Genomic DNA, 22,464 nt, shown 5'->3' with positions numbered 1-22,464 from the left:
TGAGCACAAAGAGCCCTGACTGTTTTACTCTGACTGCACCTATCAGCTTTTATCTTCCCTTTATAGTAAAGTGTGCGGACCCTCACACACCACAGTTTTTTTGATGAGGGGAGGGGCGGAGTTTTTCTTACCTCATTTGAAGTCATGCCTCGTCTGTCAACTGTGGCTGTCGCTTTAAGATCGTGCACGTACTCGCACGTGCACCATAAACGAGCCTGACACAGATGTTGCAGTTACGCTTTGGGCCAGAGGTGGCAGTCACGAGTAAAAAAAGAGACACATTGCACAAAGATCCTTTAATGTATCAAGCGGTGATATTTTTAATTGTTTGTGTTTGTGGTCCTCCAAATTATGTTTTCACATGAAAACAGTTTGGAGTAGACAGTAATAGCAATAAATGCAATTGTACAAAATAAAAAATGCTAAATATGAAATAATTACAGCAAGTTATCACTTTATACTATTAATATATGGTGCCTTTACCAATACTGATTCTCTGACACTCCAAATGTGAACAACATGTAGCTAGCCTGGCAGTGAAAGTCAACCGGATGTTTACCGTCCAGGTTAGAGACCGTCCACAACTTACATTTCTAGAGTAACCAATGTCAATGGTGACTTGGCTGTTAACTTGAGGCTCTGTAACACGCAACTTGCAGACGGTCCCTAACTTCTACTCGCTATGGGCCGGCGGATGCGTCCTCCTTATCGGCCAGAGTTTCATATTCACTTTTGGCTGGACATAAAATCTTTGGCGAATCCACCGTGGCTGTAGCTACTGCTTTTGAAGAAGTGCTTTTCTGCGTTAGGCTGTAATTCTCCTTTTGATGTCCGCCGTGGGAAGCAATAATTCCTCGTGAGTCTCTTAAATTTATCTTAAGGCTAACCAACCATACAAAACATCTTCACCTTCATCATTTGCATGGCAATTTCAACAAGACATGAAATAGTGTGTAAAGCTAAAATTCTTGATCCTTTGGGTGTTTTTACGAAAGCATGTCATACAAATCTGAACGCAGTTCGGAACTGTTTTACATGGGGAAAAAAAACTAAAACATAATATGTCTCTTTTAATTTAAATTGAATTTAATTTGCTCCCTGCACCAGTGGAACAAGACGCTCACAGCTCGTAACTACTTCTTATTGTAAGCCATTATTTCGCCTGCTTGTAAGTCCACTTGTAAACATTTTAAAGCATGGATTGATGGAGTTCCGGTGCTAAATCCATCCAATCATATCAGTCTTGTAGTGTTTTGTTTTTTTATATGGCGTCAAACGCTTTTTCTTGGCCCTAATTAAAAACAAATCAGTAATTTCTCCTTGGACGGCGACAAAAAGCTTGTGTAGGGAAGGCTTGTGTTCTCTCGCATGTGTTCCCCAAGTCAAGCGACTTTGGTCAGATGGGCCCTCTGGATCCTTTCCATGCGCTAATGGCTGTTCACCTGGCTCGGCTTTTGGCTTTGGTAATTAACAGAAGCAAGCAGTGGAAAGTCGCACCTGTTACAGATTGACTAACTTGTGTCTTCGTGGCTCCCCTTTAATAATCCGAGCGCACACTACTTGTTCCTCCTCAGGGGACCTAACTGCACTCAAGTGTGCACTTGTGCTGATTTACCACCCTTTCCCCCAAAAAAATACAGAACAGGAGGAGCATTAGGAAGAGATGGAGACAAAGGAGAGATTTGCCCTTGCATGATGTATTAGAGTAATTACCTCCTCCAAGGACGGTTTCACAGAGGAGGAGTTAAAGTATTTTTTGGTGTGTTAACTTCCTGCTGCTGAAATGAGATTATACACCAGAGTAACATGTGGTTCTTAACATCACTCCGAGCCATTTTCATTGAAGCAACCCCCTTCGCTCCCGACTGTTTTACTGGATTTTGACTGATTTTGCAAGGCCCACAAAATATTGTGTTTTATTGCTATAAAAACATGACATCTACCAAAAGAAAGATTAGAGTCTCTTCTTTCATCAGGAAAAAATTTGTAACTGTGTCCATTTTACACCAATTAGCATTAGAAAAAAAAAAGTTTCATCATTATTCACAAATCTGTTGAAAAATCTTGTTGCAACATGGCCCTGCCTGGTCTCTTATACTCTGTTGCCACCTGCTGGCCATTTTTTTTGTAATACTACCATTTATTTAAGTGACATCTTCACGTCAGAAGCTGCATCAAAGCCTTCTGTATGCTCTAGCATAGAAATAAATAGATAACATTAAAAACATATAAATATATTTTTGAGAGTAAAGGACAAAGTATTAAAAGACGTATTTATACGTTTTGGGGTTTGAATTATTTAATTTACGATGGTCCAGAAATTTGACGTTTCGGGGCTACGAATGGAGCTCAAGAAACTATTTTGTGCACCAGCTCTCAGTTGCTGGTGTATGTACTGATTGACAATTGTTCTGTTGTGGCCTTGAACTGTTTTTCATACAACTATTTGCTGTAATTGTTACACTTACAACTTACATACAAATTATGTTTACATTGACACAGTAAACAAAAAACTTTGTCGGTGGAATAGTGGTTAGTTTGTCGTCCGTAGTCGCGAAGTTCTGGTATTTATCAGTTTTTTTTTTTTTTGCCTGTCTGATTTTTACTCCATGTACAGCACTTCCTATGCAGCGATGGTTGTTTTAAAGTGCTTTATAAATCAAATCGGGTTGAGTTGAGTTGATTAACGAGGACTAAATTATAGAAAATAGGTTGATGGATAGATGTATGGTTGGGTGAATGACAGAAGACATTTATTATATTAATGCCTGGCCGGGGGCTGTAATGTAAAATAAATAAATACATGTATTTCAGATGCCAGTGCGGTTTGGCAGATTCCAAATATTCCAGCCTTGGCAGATGTCTCCACCGTTTGCAGTTATTTCCCATCCAAACATGAAGGCCGGCTGCAACTAACTGCTTCCACTGCTTTATGTAGGCCAGTGTCAGTGCACCTTTATCTCTCATCTCTCCGTATGCCGCATATGTGCGTGCTTGACCAAGGTAGACGAGAGAGGACCGCGAGAGGAGGAATAGGAGTGACAGCCGTGTTTTGGAAATTGGGACGTGACAGCAGGCGCTGCTGTGTCAGGATCTCCCGATGACCACTTGGCCCGTCCCAAAGCTTGATAACCTTGGCAGGCAGATTGGGGTCACCACCATCCAATTGGATACATCATGAAAGCTCACCGTTGCACAATGCTTCACATTTGCTTGTTTTGTTTATGACGCGCCAAACTATGACAAAAGTTACTTCAAGGCACTTTTCATATGGGACCATTTTCTTTAAAGGGGCCCTTGTGCCTCAGTGGTGAAAGAACAAGACTCATTTGAGGGCGACCATCTGCCTTGACCAGACTGATGCGCCTTTTCCACTAAACAGAGTTACTTGCCTTGGTATGCCTAGTGACACTTCTCCATTGGCAAAACAAGATGCTATGAGCTACAATTTGTAGTATCATCTACATTCTCATCCAGAGCTCCCAGTATTCCAAGCCTGGTTGCTTATTCTTGAAATTCAGCTTCCTACAGACTGCTTTCGGGAAAAAAAATCTGCTCTCGATCGTGTCATTGCTCTTGTCGTAATTTCGACTGCTGCTGCCCCGAGAAGCATGTATATGGAAGGAGAATCAGGTTGGTGACCAACTACAGATTGGAGGCTAAAAGGTTGGTCAAGATGTCACTTTCACCATCCATCCTACCAGATAACTTCATTTGCTTTTATGCAAGATTTGACCGACATAACAGTGAAACCCCATTGAAGGCCCTCTGTGACCCAGAAGAGTCTGCACTGCAGGTGACACACACACAGGTGCTCAAAGTTCTGGGACAGGTAAATCCCCGCAAAGCTGTGGGACCTGATCGAGTTTCGCCTAGAGTCCTGAAGGTCTGTGCAGAGCAGCTGGCGGAAATGTGCACACTTCATTTTCAACACCTCCCTCTCACAGGAAACAGTACCACACATTTTTAAGTCCTCTGTGATTGTGCCAGTACACAAGAAAACAAACAACAATGAATGACCTCAGACCTGTGGCACTCACATCTTCTGCTATGAAGTGTCTGGAAAAGCTGGTGTTGACCCACATCAACTCTGTGGACGCCTATCAGTTTGCCTACCGTCCCAACAGATTAGTGGATGATGCGGTGGCACTGGCACTTCACTCAACCCTTCAACACCTGGACAGAAAAAACACCTATGCACGGCTACTGTTCTTGGACTATAGTTCCCCCTTTAATCCCATCAGGCCGGTGAAGCTAACAGCTAAACTGTCCAATCTGGGAGTACCTACTCCAACTCGCTGGATCCTCACGGACAGACCACAGGTGGTGAGGATGGAAAAGAAGGTTTCTGCAGAACTCACAGTCAGTTCATGAGCCCCGCAGGGCTGCTGCCTCAGCCCTAAACTTTTTTCACTATATGCACGTGACTGTGCTTCAACTCATTAAAACAATATGATCCTTAAGTATGCAGACGACACCACCATCCTAGGCCTCATCAATGGAGGGGACAAATCCGCAATTAGTCCACAGCAACATTGTGTATGGCAAGGACAATAGCCGCGTTTCCACCACAGGAATTTCAGGGTAAATTTACAGGGTTAGCCCCGTATATGCGCGTCCTTTCCCAAACAGGCCACATTTACAGGAACTTGTGACGAGAGGAGGTCCTACTCGAGGGTAGGTATTTCGCCAGCCCGATAAACTCCCGATTGAGCTTTCGTGCTGATTAGCTAAAAATGATTTAGCATAAAAAATGATCTAAATTTCATGCGCGACGATGATGCGCGTTGTCGTTTACGTGTCGATCGAAACTCGTGAGGTTGCAAAATGGGTCGTAATCCGCAGTGGAGATTCAGCCACAAGCGGGCCAGCTGAGAGGACGGTTCCTGTAAAAAGTCCCTACCCCCCTCCCCATACCCGAACGCCCTGAAAACGCGGCTAATTAACTTGTTCCCAATGTAGACAAAACAAAAGAACTCATTGTGGACTATAGGAGGAAAGCTGCAGCTCCTTTCCATCAACGGGACTGTGGTGGAGCAAACCGACGGCCATAAGTTCCTGGGCCTTCATATCACAGAGAGCCTCAGTTGGGCCAAAAACACTGCTGCCACAGTGAAAAGAGCTCAGCAGAGGCTGTATTTCATCAGGCTGTTGAAGAAGACCGGGTTTAAACATCGGCCCCTCACCCAGGCCTACAGAGGACTTGTTGAAAGCATCCTCACTAGCAGCATTACGGTGTGGTATGGCAACACCACCCTGGCTGAGAGGAGGAAGCTACAGAGGCTCGTCAAAACAGCAGAGAGGGTTATCGGCTCTGACCTTCCCTCCATGGACGCCATCTACAATTAGCGCAGCAGGAGAAAAGCACTAAGCATCCTCAAGGACATCCATCACCCATCCCACACCCTGTTCAAGCGGCTGGACTCAGGGTACAACCTGAGACACTTTAGGCCTGAGAGCATTAATGCTCACAGAGCCCGCTTTCACAAAAGTTTTTTTCCCAGCCACTTTTAGGCTAATGGGTCAGGACATTAAAGAAGGAAAGCTTTTTCTTATATAATAGGTTTTAGTACTTACTCGTGTCGTGGTACTGGAATTTGCAGATAAGTATTTATTTAATTTATTATTTTTTTATTAGTGTTATTCTGATACCAATACTGGTATCGGCAGAGGCCCCGATACTGCATTAATACAGTGGTATCGGTATCGGTGAGTACTAACCAAGTAACATGCCGATACCATTCATTCTGACGCTAATATATGACTTTGGATGCAGCATCTTGTGTCTTGCTCATGCACGACATTCATTGATGTGTGACATGTTCACTGCATGCCGAGCTAAGATATCCTATTGGCCCTTGAATGCTCTGAACCAATGGCAGGACAGCTTTTTCATGTTGAGAAAAACCCCCCGTAGGTATCGGTATGGTATCGGAATCGGCCGATACTGCAAAGCTGGGTATCGAAATCGGTATCGGGGGCTAAAAAACGGTATCGGAACAACACTAACTATTATTATTATATTTTGATTGTTTTAGCTACTTGACTCAGGGTTATGCACAATAATTCCAATGTACTTGTTTTTTAAACTGGTTTTGACTTGGCAATAAAACTCTTCTCTTCTTTGCTATCCCTTTGAGCTCAGCATATCTACTTTATACAAGACTTCAACCAAGGTGTTATGAGCTACTAGTTCTAGTAACATGTATTAATTTATCTTGAGTTCCAAGTGTGCCAAGCCTGGTTGCTCATTGGCCAAGAAGTTTCGAGTATACATGACTAGAAATTACAAAATTGAATACAATTGAATATAACCTGCTCTGGTTTTATTTGTTAGTGTTGTGACCAATGCATGTATCTTCCAGGTTCCTGCTGTAATAAATTTTAAATAGAAACCAAATCTAAAACTGGTTCGAGTGGCTGATAACTAGTAGTGGTAATACTGTAGTGGTATGTAATGATATGCAATTGTAATGCAACTTTGCTATCAACAAGGCTACTGCTAATATGACAAATTGAGCTGTTCTTCACTTAGTGCCCCAACTGCATCATCTACAATTTTTGCATCTCCATAAACAGGCGCCCACTCTTACACACTGGCAGCCTTGCTGTGCATAAAAAAAAATCATGTGAATAACACCAGGCAGGTGCAAAGCTTCAAAGGAGCCACGGAAGTTTTCGTTGCGTTGCGAAAATGGCTCTAAATTAGGACCTTTACAGGCAAGGGCTGTCTTGTTGGGAGAGTATGCTGTGTTGATAAGCCCCAGTGCGCTCATCTTAGGCGTAATTTATGTGCGTGCACATTAAAGGCTGGAAGCTGCCCGAGCCAGAGTTACGAGTGCAAACTCTACTATGCCTGTGTGGGTCATTTACATGTTAGTGTGAAGGGAGTGTTGCCCGCAGCCCGCAAGCTCAAAGCCATCTTGTCCAAAGGAACTAAACAGTGAAACCAAACAACTTTGCATTTTCATGCCCAAAGCCATGAGTTTAAGAGCTTTTTGAGATATTTTATAAGCTTTTCATGATAATAACCAAAATTGCTGCACAAGTTCTTACATAAGTAGCTATGTCTTTGTACTGCCTACAATAGTATATATGTAGGCTATATTTATATGTGTATGTGTATAGCACTGACCATATAAAGTATGTATGTATCTCTCTATATACTGTATGTCTCCATAAGAACATGTGTATGTAGCACTGATCTTCACTTACAATTTGATGAAGTAGTATTACTTTTTCCCCCCCAACAGTCTACTGTCCTCATTTCATAGCGTGTGTCTGTCTTGGCTGCCATATGGCTGTCAATTTTTTTTGTCCAATCAGATTTCAGTTTCTATGTGTTGCCATGCTAGTGTAATCTGCCCAATGGCTTTACGCATCCCGAGTGCAGAGCTCCTGCCACAAACGCACCGTAATGATGTATGTTTCTTTTTTTAACCAATTAGATCTTCGCTCGGACTCAGAGGGACGTTGGGACTTTTCTGTCCTTTGATTGGATGAGCTAAATGTCACTCTCACTTTTTTATGTCCTTGTTACCTGATCTGATTGGTTTAACTAAATTGTGCACCAGAGATTGATTTATGGGAGAGGATGCTTGTCTGATGAGGAGTAGAAGTTTATATTAATGCTTTTTTCCCATGTTCTCACATACAGTAAATATTGATGTGAACTTGATACTGTATATTTACTGTAATGTAGAGATTTCAATATTGGACGATAAAGATTTAACTTTTGTTTCTTTCTTTAGTCATAGTATTCATCCTGAAATATGCGAAATGCCTGTCTCTTTGTAATACCACACATAGTTCTATTGTGATTTTTATATTACATTATTTTCTGAAGTGATACTGGTGGTATAAGAGCTTGATTAGGTCTCAAAGCGTCCACAGTGAAGGCCCGCCGCTGATATACACACAAGTCCCAGGTAACTAAGACCGTGTCAGTGTATTGGGTCTACCTGACAAATAACTTGAAATGACGTGCCATCGGTTGCCTCGCGTGGCTCCTGTTGAAGTGGCCCGCTGAAGATGTGACAGAATAATGAGATGAAGTTCTCAATGACACAAAAGATGGATATTTCCATTGTACGCCGTGGAGCGGAAGGGATGAAAAGAAACTCCAGCCTATTTTTAAATGTCACTCTCTCTTTTTTATGTTCTGGATCCCTGCTCCACTTTGTGCCACACATCTAAAGTGGGTCAACATCACATGTGGCACCCCTGTGGGCTCCTCTGTGTGCATATGCGACTGTGTGTGTGTGCATGTGTGACAGTCAAGTCACAATCATGTGTTCATCTCATGAGCACACACACACAAACACGCGTGCACACTTACAGCTAGTTTACGAGCGATTCCCAAAGGTGACTCAAACATTATGAATCCATTTCATTTAATCACCTTTTATCTTGGCCAGTTAAGAGTGAACACGCATTATCTGCAAAGGCTTTAACTCTATTGATACTCTTTTTAATAGAGAGTGATCTATGGGCTGCTGTAAAGTTTACAATAAAAGACACTGAAAACACTTTCATTCGGCAGTCTAAGATCGAGAAAAAAAGATTTTAAAAAAATGTGTGCAGTTAGCAGTGTGTGGTCTGACAAGACAAATTAGCTTTATTTTTTTAACTTATGCACAAAAAATGAAAAGGTACCAGGCAGTGATGCTGGTAACGTGTTCTAAGTAACGTTCATTATGTATGTATGTATGCATTTTCAAGTAACAACTAACCTAATATCATGAAAGCACTTACCCGCCTGCATGAGGCACCAGTGCGTAAGAATTCACACTCTTCTCATCCACGGTGCCCCCCCCCCCCCCACACACACAAAATTCCAATTTCAAAATTCATGAATAATAAAATATAGGGAAAAAAACACGATTCCCTACACTATAGTACTCACTTAAATCACTAAATCAACATGTAAGAAAGGGAAACTGGTATTTACAGCTAGAACATGGTGAAATACATTGTGGGATTATTGAAATCGTCTGAAAGAGTAACATCATCATTTTCAGTGCATTGATGACTCACATGTCCACAAACAGCAATGAAGGTAGAAGTCAGAGAGATTTGTGTTTTCACGCTGGAAGTACAATTATTATTTTGAGTTTGTGTCAGTTAAAAACAAAAAATGTTAAGGTTTATTGCTCTCTTTGTGTTGTCTACAGAAGTTTAAAAAAAAAAAAAAAAACTGCCTTTATTTTCGATTTTTAAAATTTATATATGTTAAGGGAAGTTTAGAATGTTTTTTTTTTAAATAAATAATAGCTCATTTATGTTAGGTGAATGCATAAAATATATATTTTTTTTTTTACTAAATTACATTTCGTCTGAAAGGTTGTCTTTATATGTTATATTTTGAATTAAAAATAAACTTCATTCTTAAATGTCATTGTTAAAAATGCACTTGTTAAGCAAGGTTGTTGGTATGAATGTAATTATTGAAGTAATCTAACTTACTTTTAAAATCAAGTAATCAGTAACTTAGTTACTTTTTAAGGTAACTGTGGCAAAAAATAGCAGGCTACATTCTATGTCATGAATATAATTCTACGGATGGGACTCTTAGCATTTGCATTTTAGTCCCGGGAGAAGTTATATTGTGACGTAAACTGCAAGAAGGGAAGAGAAAAAAAACCTTGAAACTAAGTTTTACAAAAAAAGTGTTAAAAGCATCTTATTTGGTTCTGGTCCATGGAGAATCACTGAGATGAGAGGAGACACTACCATTTGCATTCTGGGGCGGGGGAGAACAAATTCACCTGATTCTCCCTTCGGTGGCACGTCTTAATGAACTATCACGTAAATGGGTCATGTACTGTATGTCGTTTTTGCAAAATCTTGCTTACCGTTTGGTGAAAATGTGTCCCGTGGGGAGGGATAGGCTGCGGTGTGATCAAAACAATACCTCTCAACCTTGTGCTTTTGCCCTGGGGGATGTAATAAGGAGTGGATCTAGCAGAGGCTGCCGTTCACAGCCGCGGGTCATGCGTGAGCTGCGATCCAACCGAGGCGGAGGGGGAGTTCAATTTCATAACATTACCATAATCACGCTATCGGTGGTGGCTCGACGTGTTGTAAGTTATCACTCACTCTTGTTGTTTACCCCTCATGGTTCAAGTGAATTATTCATTTGCCTCTATTGATTTGCGAGGCTGACGACACAGGAAGACTGATATGCACCCGTGTCTAATTTGACCCTGGGCTCGGGAAACGCTGTCTTGGAACTAGGTTGCTATCCTCCAGTTTGCTACTATGCAACATACAATCCTCACAGAATGTTCTCGAGTGAAATTTGAGGATGAGCCTAAAATATAATAAATATAATCAATGCGATGTTGCCCTCATGTCTACATTCCACAATGCTGTGCTTCCACAATGTCCCTCACGCACTTGAAAAAATAAACCGACTGAGGTATCACACTTCTACAAGAACCAAAACCATAATCTCTTTTTTTTTTTTTTTTTTTTTTCAGGAGAGCTCAGTATTGTTCATTCGATTTGACATCATCATTGCTCTCCTTTTTTTTTAAAAAAACAAATAAATAAATAAAAAATTAATAAAAATGTTGTTTTTTTTTCTCTTTTTTTTTTTTATATATATATACATATATATACACATATATTTTTTTTTTTGTATGTGGGTGAGCATGTGCATGTGCATGCGTGCGTGTGTGCGTGTGTGTATTCATCAGTTCACCTAAAGCCCATTAAAAAAAAATCCCATACTAATAATATAATATAATAATAAATTGCCAAATGCAGAAACATCAATGTAAGTTATCACGATGTAGTGGCTCTCGCTAACAGACAGAATTAAGTAACCAGAATTAGGTTAAAAAAATTTATATACGTAGACCATGTTTCTATAAATTTTGATTTTTCCAGTTAACAAGAATTGTTTTTTTAGCGATAGTAAGGGCTACAAGTGTAGATTGAAATTGTTTATGTGGTAAGTCAGTTGTTGTTAGGTCACCTAGCAAACACAAGTTTGGAGATAAAAGTATCCTACAGTCCAAAATAGCGGAAAGTTTTTCTAAGACTTTAGTCCAGAAATACATGACCGGAGTACCAAAACCATAATCTCTACTTTCCTATTCACGTGTATTTGCATTAACTGAGTCTTCCTACTTTCTGCATGTTGATCGTCTGTCGCTTAACATCCTACCCATGTCCATATTGAGCTAGAGTAGTTATATAAGAGGCAGACCAATTTCATCGTTCACGGTCAGCTGAGCTTAGTCCATGTTTGTCAGTTCACCAGTTACATCCTCGCAGCGGACCCATTGTTGGATTATTGTTACCGATTTGTTCAACACTGTAACAATAATGTAACAAAATGAAGTAAAATCAAGGACAGAGGTGGTCGCTGTAGAAAGATCCACTCTTAAACTACAGTATACATTTCAGTTGGCTAGGCCTAGTAGTCAAATTGACAGTTTAATTAATTTGAAAAAAAAGTCGAAACAATAATCTTATACTTGACTGCTTATATTTATTGATGAAAACAAAAGCATAGTGATCCAGAAAGTAGAAGTGATGTATTGTAATATGAAATATAATCATTAACCTATGAATGAATAGCCTTAGCTATTTGCGAGTAGTGAACAACTATGAAAATATATGCCCATCATTCCAACCTCTATGATATCAACTATGCAGCCGAAATTAGTGTGATAGCGCAGGTGGAACGCCGAGGTCACTTCCCGGCGGGGCGTCACGGGGCCGAGCGTTGATGGGCGACGTTCGCTACCTTCTGTCCTGGACTCCTAGCAGATATAATGAGTGCTGACAAGGTCGGCGCTTGTCACGAGAGATCACAGGACCGCGTCGGAGAAGGCCGCGCCAAGCTACGCCGGGCCGCATAAAGAAAACAATCTGACCAACTGCCACCACTACTCGGAATATTCTTGCGGTATGCAGACCTGACAACCTGTATGCGTGTTACCCGGAAGATGCAATTTGTCACCAAAAACGACACAAAAGCAACTGTGTATGGAGTGGTGGTGCACAGTCTGGGGAAAAATAATAATAATCTGGACTGATTGTGGCGGCACGGTGGCTGACGGGTTAGCATGTCCGCCTCCCAGTGCAGAGGACGTGAGATCGAGTCCGGGCTTCGGCCTTCCTGGGTGGAGTTTGCATGTTCTCCCCGTGCTTGCGTGGGTTTTCTGCGGGTACTCCGGTTTCCTCCCACATTCCAAAGACATGCATGGCAGGTTAATTGAACACTCCAAATTGTCCATAGGTGTGATTGTGATTGTGGATGCTTGTTTGTCTCTGTGTGCCCTGCGATTGGCTGGCAACCAGTTTAGGGTGTACCCCGCCTACTGCCAAAAGCCAGCTGGGATAAGCTACACTGCCCCCCCGCGACTCTTGTGAGGACAAGCGTTAAAAAAAATAGATGGGTGGACTGATTGTGAAAGAAAGAAACAACTACTATACCATACAAAAAAACTTAAAATGTCATCATCTGGTTTTCTTCTATTGTGCCCAGTAGTATTTGGACCAATCCTGTTGGATTTGCCTAAAAATTCACCACTTCATGAACAATAATCACTCTGGATGGCTGGTTTGGAAGTTCTTTGCAAAAGGTTAATGGAATGTGTAAAAAGTTCACTTTTTAAAGTGGATTTAATTCAAGCTTAAACCTTAGTAAAGTTAGTGCAGTGTGACATAATTAGCAAGCTTCTATTTGTCTCATCATTAAAAATCTAAGAGGCTACTGTTATTTAACAATTACACAGTTTTAGATTAAATATGCATGTTCACATCATACCATACATGGGTAAAAAGCAGTTTTTTTCTGGAACATTGATATTCCACCTTTTATTGTGTGGACGTTTTCCTATGTGTGAAGTCAAGTGTCTGCACCGTGGGACTGCAATGTATACAGAAGTGCAGTATGTCATCTATAGTGTCTTATTGGCTCCTTGGGTTTTTTTTTTCAGTGACAAATCAGTTGTCGGCTCAAGTGTGTGTGTGTATGTGTGTGTGTGTGTGTACGTAAGTGTTCCTGTCTATCTGTTGAATAAAGTGAGAGGGCTCTCTTCTGCTTCTGTTTCCCTTTTGCGTTTACCTCTTTGACAACCTCACCAGTCCTGTTTGATATCCGCGCACAGCTCTGCACATTCCCTCGTCTCATTTACATTCCCTTAAAGCGCACGTCCATTAAAGTCGGTACGTTTTTCCCCCCAATTTTGTCTCCTCGTTTCTTCATGCTGCTGTCGGATAGTCGACATGTCTTATATTCCCTATTGGCGCAAAAAGCTACCCGCACCCGCACCTACCCCACCCCAATAAAAAATCCAAATTTACATGTAGCGGTAGTGCGGAATAAAAACTAGAGATTGGACTGATCGTTTTTGCTTAAAAAAATAATGTAAAAAATACAAAGATTGATGAAGCCAATGCCAATTGTTACTTAGTGGCTGTGCTGGGCCTCGTGAAAGCAATCTGCATCATCTTGATGCACTGTACGTTCTACTAGTAAACTTACTAAACTACTTTTCATTTCTCTACTTTGCTTTTAAATGTCTTAAATTATTAGTTTTTTTTTAAACGTCTTAAATTCTTGTTACTTTAAATGTTGTTTTTTTGCCTTTTAAATGTGCTTTTGTAACTAAAGCACATTGAGATACCTTGTGTAAAAGTGCATAACAAGAACAATAGCTCTCTTACAGTTTTGTACTTCATAAAAACATACAGTAAAGACATAATTAAATGGAATTTTGAATTTAATAGACATTAGGCAGCTCCCTCTGGCGCCCAAGACACCTTTGGGCAAATTAATGCAGACATACTGTACATGAAGGTGTCTAAACTCTTCCATAGTTCATAGTAATATTAGTCATTCTTTGCAGAGGAGAAAGAATAAATGTCTGTGAGTATTGTTGCATTATCTGTCTCTTATGTGTTGCTCAATTTTTTCCCCAAATGCACAAGGGATAAGTCTCTTTGTTTGACAGTAACTTCACCTGAGGGTGGCAATAGACAGCTTGCAGCTTTGACACATTTTTGACAAATTATCTGACAAACTGCTGCTTACTGTGAAGTGACTTGTGTTCATTGCCACCAAGCAAAAAAAAAAAAAAAAGGTTTCGAATGATGTAATGTTCCCAATCGTTATGCTGGCTTCAATGCCTTACATACCCTCAAAGCACGCATCCATTAAAGTCTGTCTGGTTTTTCACTCCTCGCTGCCTCTGTTTCCTCACGCTGCTGCCAGATAGCCGACTCGGAGGGAGTCTTATATTCCCAGTCGACGGCGCACCCGAGTCAGTAATCAAACACATGGACCCTCATACGCGGGCCATTACAGAAGCTGTGATGTTCCGTCTGCACACGGGCCCAGCTCAATGGTGTGATTATATAAACAGCACACACCACAGATCCGGCCTTGACTAACCCATCAGAGTAAAATGGAGATGTGTTAGGATGGTCTGACCCCCCCTAAAACATGCCAGATGAGCAGCATTATCCATCCTGCTATCCATCTAGACTATCGCTTCTCACCGCCACAGAGTGTCGATGCAAATGTAATCGAATAGGTTTGTTTTGAAGGAATGATATCTAATGCTATTATGTTGCATTTGCCAGCGATAGCGTCACAGAAAAGGATTAGGGAGATTGGAGATATGGTCCAACTGGAAGACGACAGAAAGGTGTGTGGGGTCCATGCAGGAGGGCGCTGGTTTATACAAGATGCTATCATATTCTATTCTATGCGGTGGTATTGATTCAGGCTTTATACTGCAGCTGTCCACTCTACAGATGGAGGATTTGAAGGTAGTTGCTTAAAATGGGTTTCCTATTTTTAAGTTTAAGGCTACAACTTTGACTTTTCTAGTTTGACCCATCTTACAATAAACTCTGATAATTGAGCTATTTCAGTGTAGCTCAGCTATAATATAGCTGTGGTAGAAGGAAGAGTTACTCCAAGGTCAACCAAAGCTAATTTACTTGATTGACAAATTGTACACCTTAATTAAAAAAACTTTTTTTTTTTAAAACAGCAACACAACTTTAGACTACTACAGACCCTGTGGGATCGAGTTTTCGTTCTCATGCCATCATACAAACAAATGGCATTGATAGTGCAATTTTCTTGGTATTGGTTGTTAAAACATTAAATCAAATTCATTGTTCAATACTAGCATGTTTGTTTTTAATACCAGATTTTTAAAGACCATGTAAAGTGAATTCAGAAGTTTGTTTCTTTCCATCAATATGTCACATGCTTGAAGATAATTACTAAAAAAGTGTGAAAAAGATTTAAACCCATGCGATATTGAATTGTCAAGATGTAAGCATTTAAGCTGTTTTTCACTTTTTCAGTTTTTTCTAAATTGTTGCCCAGTGACGGACTTTGTAGTCTGGCACGAGTCTCCTCTGCCCCACTGTATAATTTCTACTACTAAGGTATCCAATTTAAGAGCCAAGTAGGGTGTGCCTACTCCCAGGAAATGCCGCAGGAGACTGTTAGCTAGCGAGCTAGATGGTGGCTAGTGAACACCAGCCAGCTAGCTAGTGTAAGGTTCAGAAATTATTTGTTAAAATATATATTTAATTATACATTTATGTTTCTGGAATTTTTATTCACACTTTTTTTTTGGTGTAAGTAGCTAATTTGACATGTTGACTCTGCTGTTCTCATTCACTTGCATTTGCCTAAAGTTTGCTAGCTCCTGATTGGTTAGTGTAGGTCAGCTGACAAGTTGTCAGAAAGTGTTGCCGCTGTAGCTGCGTGTGACGAGTAAACAGCGTTGTTCCAGAAAAAATCCGTCTCCATTCTACTCTCTCATCTTATAAATAGTGTTCCATTAGCCACCAACGAACCCACGCGTTACACTAGCTTTAAGCAGACATATTTTCATGGCTCTAATCAAAAGAAAGATGCTAGAGAAAATAGAATCCATTTGGCAGGGATGGTCACATTTATTTTCACTTTACATGGACTTAACTGTTTTGTATTAGCTACTTTGCAACTTCGCATGTTCATATTGTGGTCCAAGAATTCCTGCATCGTCTGTTGTTCCAATAAATTCCGAATTCTTGTATCATCACACCACACAGGCGTCAAAAGTGAGATGACAGGAGAACTTTTATTCGCCTGCTAACTGCTGCTTGCTATCAAACAAACAAAGGCCGATGATAATTGGATTTTGCTGGCGGAGTTTATGAAACCATTAAATCAAATAGGGCGTCAGACGTCAACTTGTTGACAGCCGACACTCGGCGAGACGGGATGGCCTCGGGGGGGGGGGGGGGGTCGGGGGTTAGCTGGTGAATGAGGTGATGATGATTTACCACATCAGTCACGTGATTATATCCATTTAAGAAAGTGATTAGTTTTATGGGGGTGAAGGTTTAATTAATGATTTCTTCTGGTTTTATTGCACCCTTTCCTTGTATTGCTCCCTGTAGTCTTAACTCCAACAGCGGTGGGGGGGAGTAGCAAGTGTGACAAAGTTTCAGCACCGATGAGTCATGGGTAGAATTAGAGCCCTCCAGGCGACGTGTACCTTTTTTGTCATCCTCAGCAGTCCCATCAAACTGCGATAATCCTGCACGCCCCATCCTCGCAGAGTCTGAAATAAAAAGAAAATTGTGTCTCATTCCTGATTTATTCCAATTTGCGTCCGAGTCTGTGGATTATTTTTGCGTGATTACAAATATTCCATGCGGCATCGCTCTGTGATTTGTGAGACGTGATTATGCCATTTGCTTGCCGCCTGTTGCTAGGAGGCAAATCATTGCCTCCCTTCCCACCGCTATTTACTGTCATCCTAGGCACAAACACAGGAAATGGGAAATACATATGATGGAAACATTCTCATCGCGCATGCAGGGGCAGGGTGACCACTGAGCTAATCTGTCAAATATTTCATAAGCAAATGCATTTGCACGTTTGGTTCCACTTGCCATTTTGCATCCCTCTGGTCTGCATGCGCTCGTTCACGCCAACATGGAGCTCGTTTTGAAATGTGTTGATATGCCAGTGGGCTTTGTGTGCACGATGTCTTTGGCACCCCTTCACTTGATCGTTTAGTTGTGAAACAAGTTGTGAAACAGAAACCGCAATCAGCAGCAGTGTGCAGTAGCAATGACTCACTCTTGAATTACTTTTGTCTCACACTCCATGGCAGTCATTCTCCAAATATGGTCATGTATGATAGAATCCCTGCCCAAATTTGGTTCCGTAGCTTCAAGCGTTCACTCAAACCTACTGATGTACTTTGCTGTTCAAATTTTACTGTATTTTATTCTCTTCACTTTTTCACATGCTTCTTCTTCCACATTTCTTCACCAATTGTCACCATTCCAACTAGTATATGTCCTGCCATATCTCGTCCTATTAATTCTCACATTCCAAAAATGCAGTTTTCATACTAGTCCACATTTTTCACACACACACAAAAAAAGTCACATTCACCATGACAGATCATTCAACTCACCTTGACAATGATTTTCATTCTGGAAATTCTCACATAAAACAAAAAATAATAATTTGTCTCAAATTCTGCATATTTCTCCAACAATTGTACATTTTTCACCAAATCATTATGTGTCGGTCAATAATTATTGAACATTATCCCATTATAGTAGACTTTTTTTTTTTTTTTTACCAATATCATTCCACATCATTTCATTTCATTCAGTATCATTCCAAAGGATTCCATGTTTGTTTTTCATTCATTTCATCATTTAATTCCAGCATTCACCCGCAATATTTACAAAAATTGGTAACATTTAGGTTAAGTATATTTGCATGTAATCTTTCAGTACTGTTTTTTTTTAAGTGTAGTAGTAATGTTCAAACAATACAATTAAATGTTTATTATAAAATAAAACCTCTGTCTTTTTTATAACTGCTTCATGGGGTTGGATCGACTCGTGTCCCCTCGGAATCATAGCCTAGGTGTAAAAGAACATTAACTTTGGGGTGAATTACAACTGAGATCAGGATAACCTCTGATCTCATAAATGGAAAAATAGCATCACAGCTGCAGTTAGCAGTGACACTAATGGGGATAATAGGTTTCAGTATAAGAAGTACTAGTGGGGGGAGTATTTTTCAGTAACTAATACTTAGGAAGTATTACATTTTCATACTGTGAATTAAAAAAATTATTTGAACATCAAGCAATATTTATTATTTTGTCAATCATAAGAAGTGCCAATCTTAATTAAGTTGGTGGGTTTTTATTTAAAAAAAAAAGAAAAAGATTAAAAGATGAAAAAGTTTTAATTATTCAGAACAAAAAGTCAAATTCTCGACAAACATTTGTTTTTGTTTTTGAAAAATATTGTTTTTGTGGACAAAGCTGTCATTTATCACAGAAAAAAATTGTAAACATTTCTGAAGAAACATACACAGTCATATTATTTAAAGGGCCAAAATTGTTAATACAAAAAAAAGCAGAATTCTTCAAAATTCATATAACTTTTTGGGGGAGTGTTTTTTTGTTTTTTTTTGAAAAATCAAATTTTATGGAATCATACAGAATAATAATGTGTTCTGTGCTCGGGTGACTGAATGACCTTGGGTGGTGCTTGGGTGACTGAATGACCTTGGCAAGTGATATGAGTTTCACAAACAACAAAATGGTTTTGTCACATCAATATTTTCAGTATAAACATTTTAATGCGTGAACATTTGTGTATGTTCCTAAAAAGTCACCCATATTTCGAAACTTAGCCTAATGTAAATTTGGCAGGTCTCTTGAGAGCCCTCAAACTTGGGTTGATGAGGGCATTTTGACATTTGTTTAAATTGCTACTACACAACTATCCATCAATATATTTTGGTTGTTTTTTTTTATAGCACTTATCATTACTAGTAGTGAGCTAGTGCCTTTTCCAAATAACCTCGGGTAAAGGTGTTGTATGCCCCGGACTGGTCAGTGGCAGAGCTCATAAAGGCAAACAACCATTCCACAATTAAGCATAAAGACAATTTACAAGAAATATTCACTTAACCTACCAGGCTTGTTTTTGGAATGTTGGAGAAAGCCGCAGTATGACTATTCTCCTCGGAATTTTGTTATGCTTTTTCAAGAGTTCCAACTACTCCTTGAAAGAGACGGATTCTATATTTTGCCCATTTTTACTTCTGCCCATGCAGTGTACTGTATCCATTTGGGAACCTGAAGCTGAACTTCACCAGCTTTTCCCCATTGTTCAGCAAAAGCCGTCCATGCAAACTCTTTTTTCCCTCTCCTTTTCCATTCGGATTGGGTAATGTTCCGAAAAGCTTCTTCTTTTTGTGTGATGGAAAAATGGCCCTTGTCAGCCGCCCTGCATTAAGAGACACCCTGTTCTGGATGGAAAGCAAACTGATCTTAATGATCATGGTGATTATCGAAATGATCCAGTGGAAGAGGATAATGAGGCTATTTGCTTTGGATCAAGGCCGCCTGCAAATGAATAGCGGCAGGCGTGGAAGGCAACGTCGGGAAGAAGATAACACCGGCCGCATGTCTTTGCGCTGATGCCATTGACACGGACGCTTTCTGTCTCCCCTCCCTGCAAACGTTCCCACCGGCGGGCGGCGTGAAATCGCTCCTCGTCTCCCATCTTGAGCCCCGCCGTCTCGCGGGGATGCCATGTTTTCTGCTCTATTAAAATAACGGCGCATGCGATCCGGTGCGAAAGGTCGGAGCGTGGCCTCGGGCTCGTCACAATTTACGACGGCGGCGGTCCACACGTGCACCCACTGGTGGACTGACTCATTGAATGCTGATCGTCTGGAAGAATTGACACCATTTCTTTTGTTCTTACCTTTGCCGTGGTCTGTTTATTGTTGGAGCTCATTTGTGCCTTCCGTTTTTGTTTTTTTTATCAACTCAGGTTGCTTCTATGCCTCCTTCTCTTGTTAACGTATCGGATATGAATCCATCATTCCTTGAAGTTACTGCATAATGAACAAGCTTGCACACCGATATAAGAATACGTATGAATGCACATTCTTTTAGCTGATTATTTTATATGCATGGCCTTTGAAGTGTTTTCTAAATATGAGCTGTAATTATGACTTAACCAATTGACTAGCATAAAGTTAGTGAGGGACTGTCATGTGTTCTGACTTAGCGCACAAATTCAGGTCACTGTGCTGCCAGGGAAATGCAACTCATCATAAATCGAGCACCACCTCTACAAAGCTTATGCCGGTAATTTAAAAAAAAATCGGAGGAAAACAGTTGAGTTTCGAGATTGCCTTGTTTCGAAAACAGTACTTACAGTTGTGTTTTTCAAGAATAGTTAGATTTTTTTCAGAATATTTTTTAGGACAGTTTTATTTGTTCCAAAATAGTTTTAAAAAATTATGTTTTTAGATAAAAATGCTTATGAATTTTTTGCTTAATATTATTTTTTGTCATATGTATTCAAAAATAAAGTTATACAATGTATTTTCTAGAAAATAAACATTGTTTTTAAACATTTTTTTTAAATTATTATATTTCTTAAGAATAAAGCACAACGGAATTTATTCAGGAAAAAGATGCAGTTTTTTGAAAAAAATTGAAAACTACATATTTTTCAAAGCAAAATGCTTTTTCCAAATAATAAGTTAAAATAATTTTTTTCTCAGGAAAAAGTTGTTTTTATTTTTTAAATTCAAAACAATTCTAGAAAATCATATTTTGAAGAATAGTGTTTTGAGTCTATTTTTATTTAAAAAAAAATAAGTAATTTTTTTTCTTTCTAGATTTTTTTTTCATGAACAGTTGCACATTTTTGAGGGAAAAAAATCTCACTCAGTTTATTTTTTGTTACAGAAAAATACTTCCTTAGCTCATTTCTTGTGTTTGCTATTAACTCAGCTTGCTTCTGTGGCCTCCTTTCCCTCGCTTCCTCTTGTCATGCCGTTCTTTCCTTTAATCCATCATTCCTTCCAACTACATTAAAAGCGCACCTTGCTCGCTTTCCTTTTTTTGGGTCACAAAATAGAAACCATTTTTCCACCTCGCACTTTTCCCTCCCCGCGCCCTCCACTGTCATTATGACCTCCCTCCCTGCTCTCCTCATCTGGCCACAGGAGAGCTATTGTCCAAAGGTACAGACTGAAGGGGGGGTGGGCTCGGGGGGTGGGGTGGGGATGGTGGAAGACTGATTTTTCTTATTAAAAGCTCAGAAGTTTAAGAGAGGGAAAGAAACAAGGGGCCTTCGCTCAGCGGGAGGCGGCCGGTTTCTGAGCCTTAAATTGCAGAGAGGAGGGGAGATGCCGTCCTCGGGCACATCTATTACTAGTTATTACTGTCTCTTTACTCCTGTTTTTCTCTCGTTTTCACTCCCTCCGGGCTTGGCCTTTTTGCTCAGCTGCTGGTCATCCTCAGCGCTGACACAAACACTTGATTTAAACCCAGAAGACGAAGATACGCCTTCCTCCTCACGTTTTTTGCTTGCCGTCACTGCGTCAACGCTCGCACCCGGCACACTAATCCGCACGGCGACACCCAGCAGTTCGCAGCTTTGGGCCGGGCAGTGCCACCGGGGAGATGGGTAAATATCAGAGAAGGTCAGCGCGAGGAGGGGTGCGTGGAGGAAGGAGAGGAGGGAAAGCCAAATGAGGTGTGATGAAGGGATGGCGTCGAGATGAGCACCTGCCAAATTGTTTTCAAAATCAAATGAAACCATCACATCCCTCGTAAAACTGGTGGCTATTTCAGTTTTAGATCCAATTTAGTTATTTACTGTAGTTGGTAGATGGCCGGGCAGGTAGTTGGATAATCTAGTTGGTTCGTTGGTTGATCAGTCAGTTAGTTGACTTTTTGGTCGGTTGGTTGTTTAGTTTGACGTTTGTTGGTCAGACAGTTGGTTGGCTAATTGCTTGGTCGGTTGTTTAGTTAGTTGGTTGTTGGTCAGTTTTTCTGGGCAGTTTTGTTTGCTTTTGGCTGGTTAACCAGTTGGCTAAGCAGTTAGTTGTTGGTTGGTCAGTCTGTTGGTTAGTTGATGGTCACAGTTTTTTTTATAATAAAAAAATGTCACTCAGTTAGTTGGTTTATTTAGTTGTATTGTTGGTTAGCTGGCCAGTTGGCTCATCGATTGGTTTGTTGTTAATTAGTTAGTTAGTTAGTATTTTGATAATGGTTGGTCAGTTAGTTGCTTGCTTGATCAGCTAGTTGGTAGACGCTTTGTTGGTTAGCTGGCCAGTTGGTTACTTGGCCTATTGGTTGGTTGCTCCCGTAGTTAGCCGGCTAATCAGGTGAATTGCCATCTAGCTGTTTAGAATCATTGCTTTGTCGTGGGCCACTTGGTTGGTGGGCTGTATAGTGGGTTCACTGGCTAATTAGTTATTGACCAATTTTAGTTGTTTGGTTAATTGGTTGGTAAGTAAAAAAATATATATATATTTTGTTTCTGTAAATTTTTTAAGAACTGTTGACATTTTGGTGCAAATCAGCGTAAATTACATAAATCAATTTCGTTGTTGTTGCTTTTGCAAATTAACAATCA

At 40.2% G+C, this 22,464-nt stretch overlaps 1 protein-coding gene across 9 annotated transcripts in view; it reads left to right on the top strand.

The window, feature by feature from the left end:
• adgrl1a (adhesion G protein-coupled receptor L1a) overlaps window positions 1–22,464 on the top strand; it is a 229,203-nt gene that overhangs the window by 86,551 nt on the left and 120,188 nt on the right. The gene's annotated exons all lie outside the window — the stretch shown is intronic.

The sequence above is a fragment of the Vanacampus margaritifer genome, chromosome 2, assembly GCF_051991255.1.
Source record: "Vanacampus margaritifer isolate UIUO_Vmar chromosome 2, RoL_Vmar_1.0, whole genome shotgun sequence".
NCBI classification, from domain to species: domain Eukaryota; kingdom Metazoa; phylum Chordata; class Actinopteri; order Syngnathiformes; family Syngnathidae; genus Vanacampus; species Vanacampus margaritifer.
This window is presented reverse-complemented; position numbering and strand designations above follow the sequence as displayed.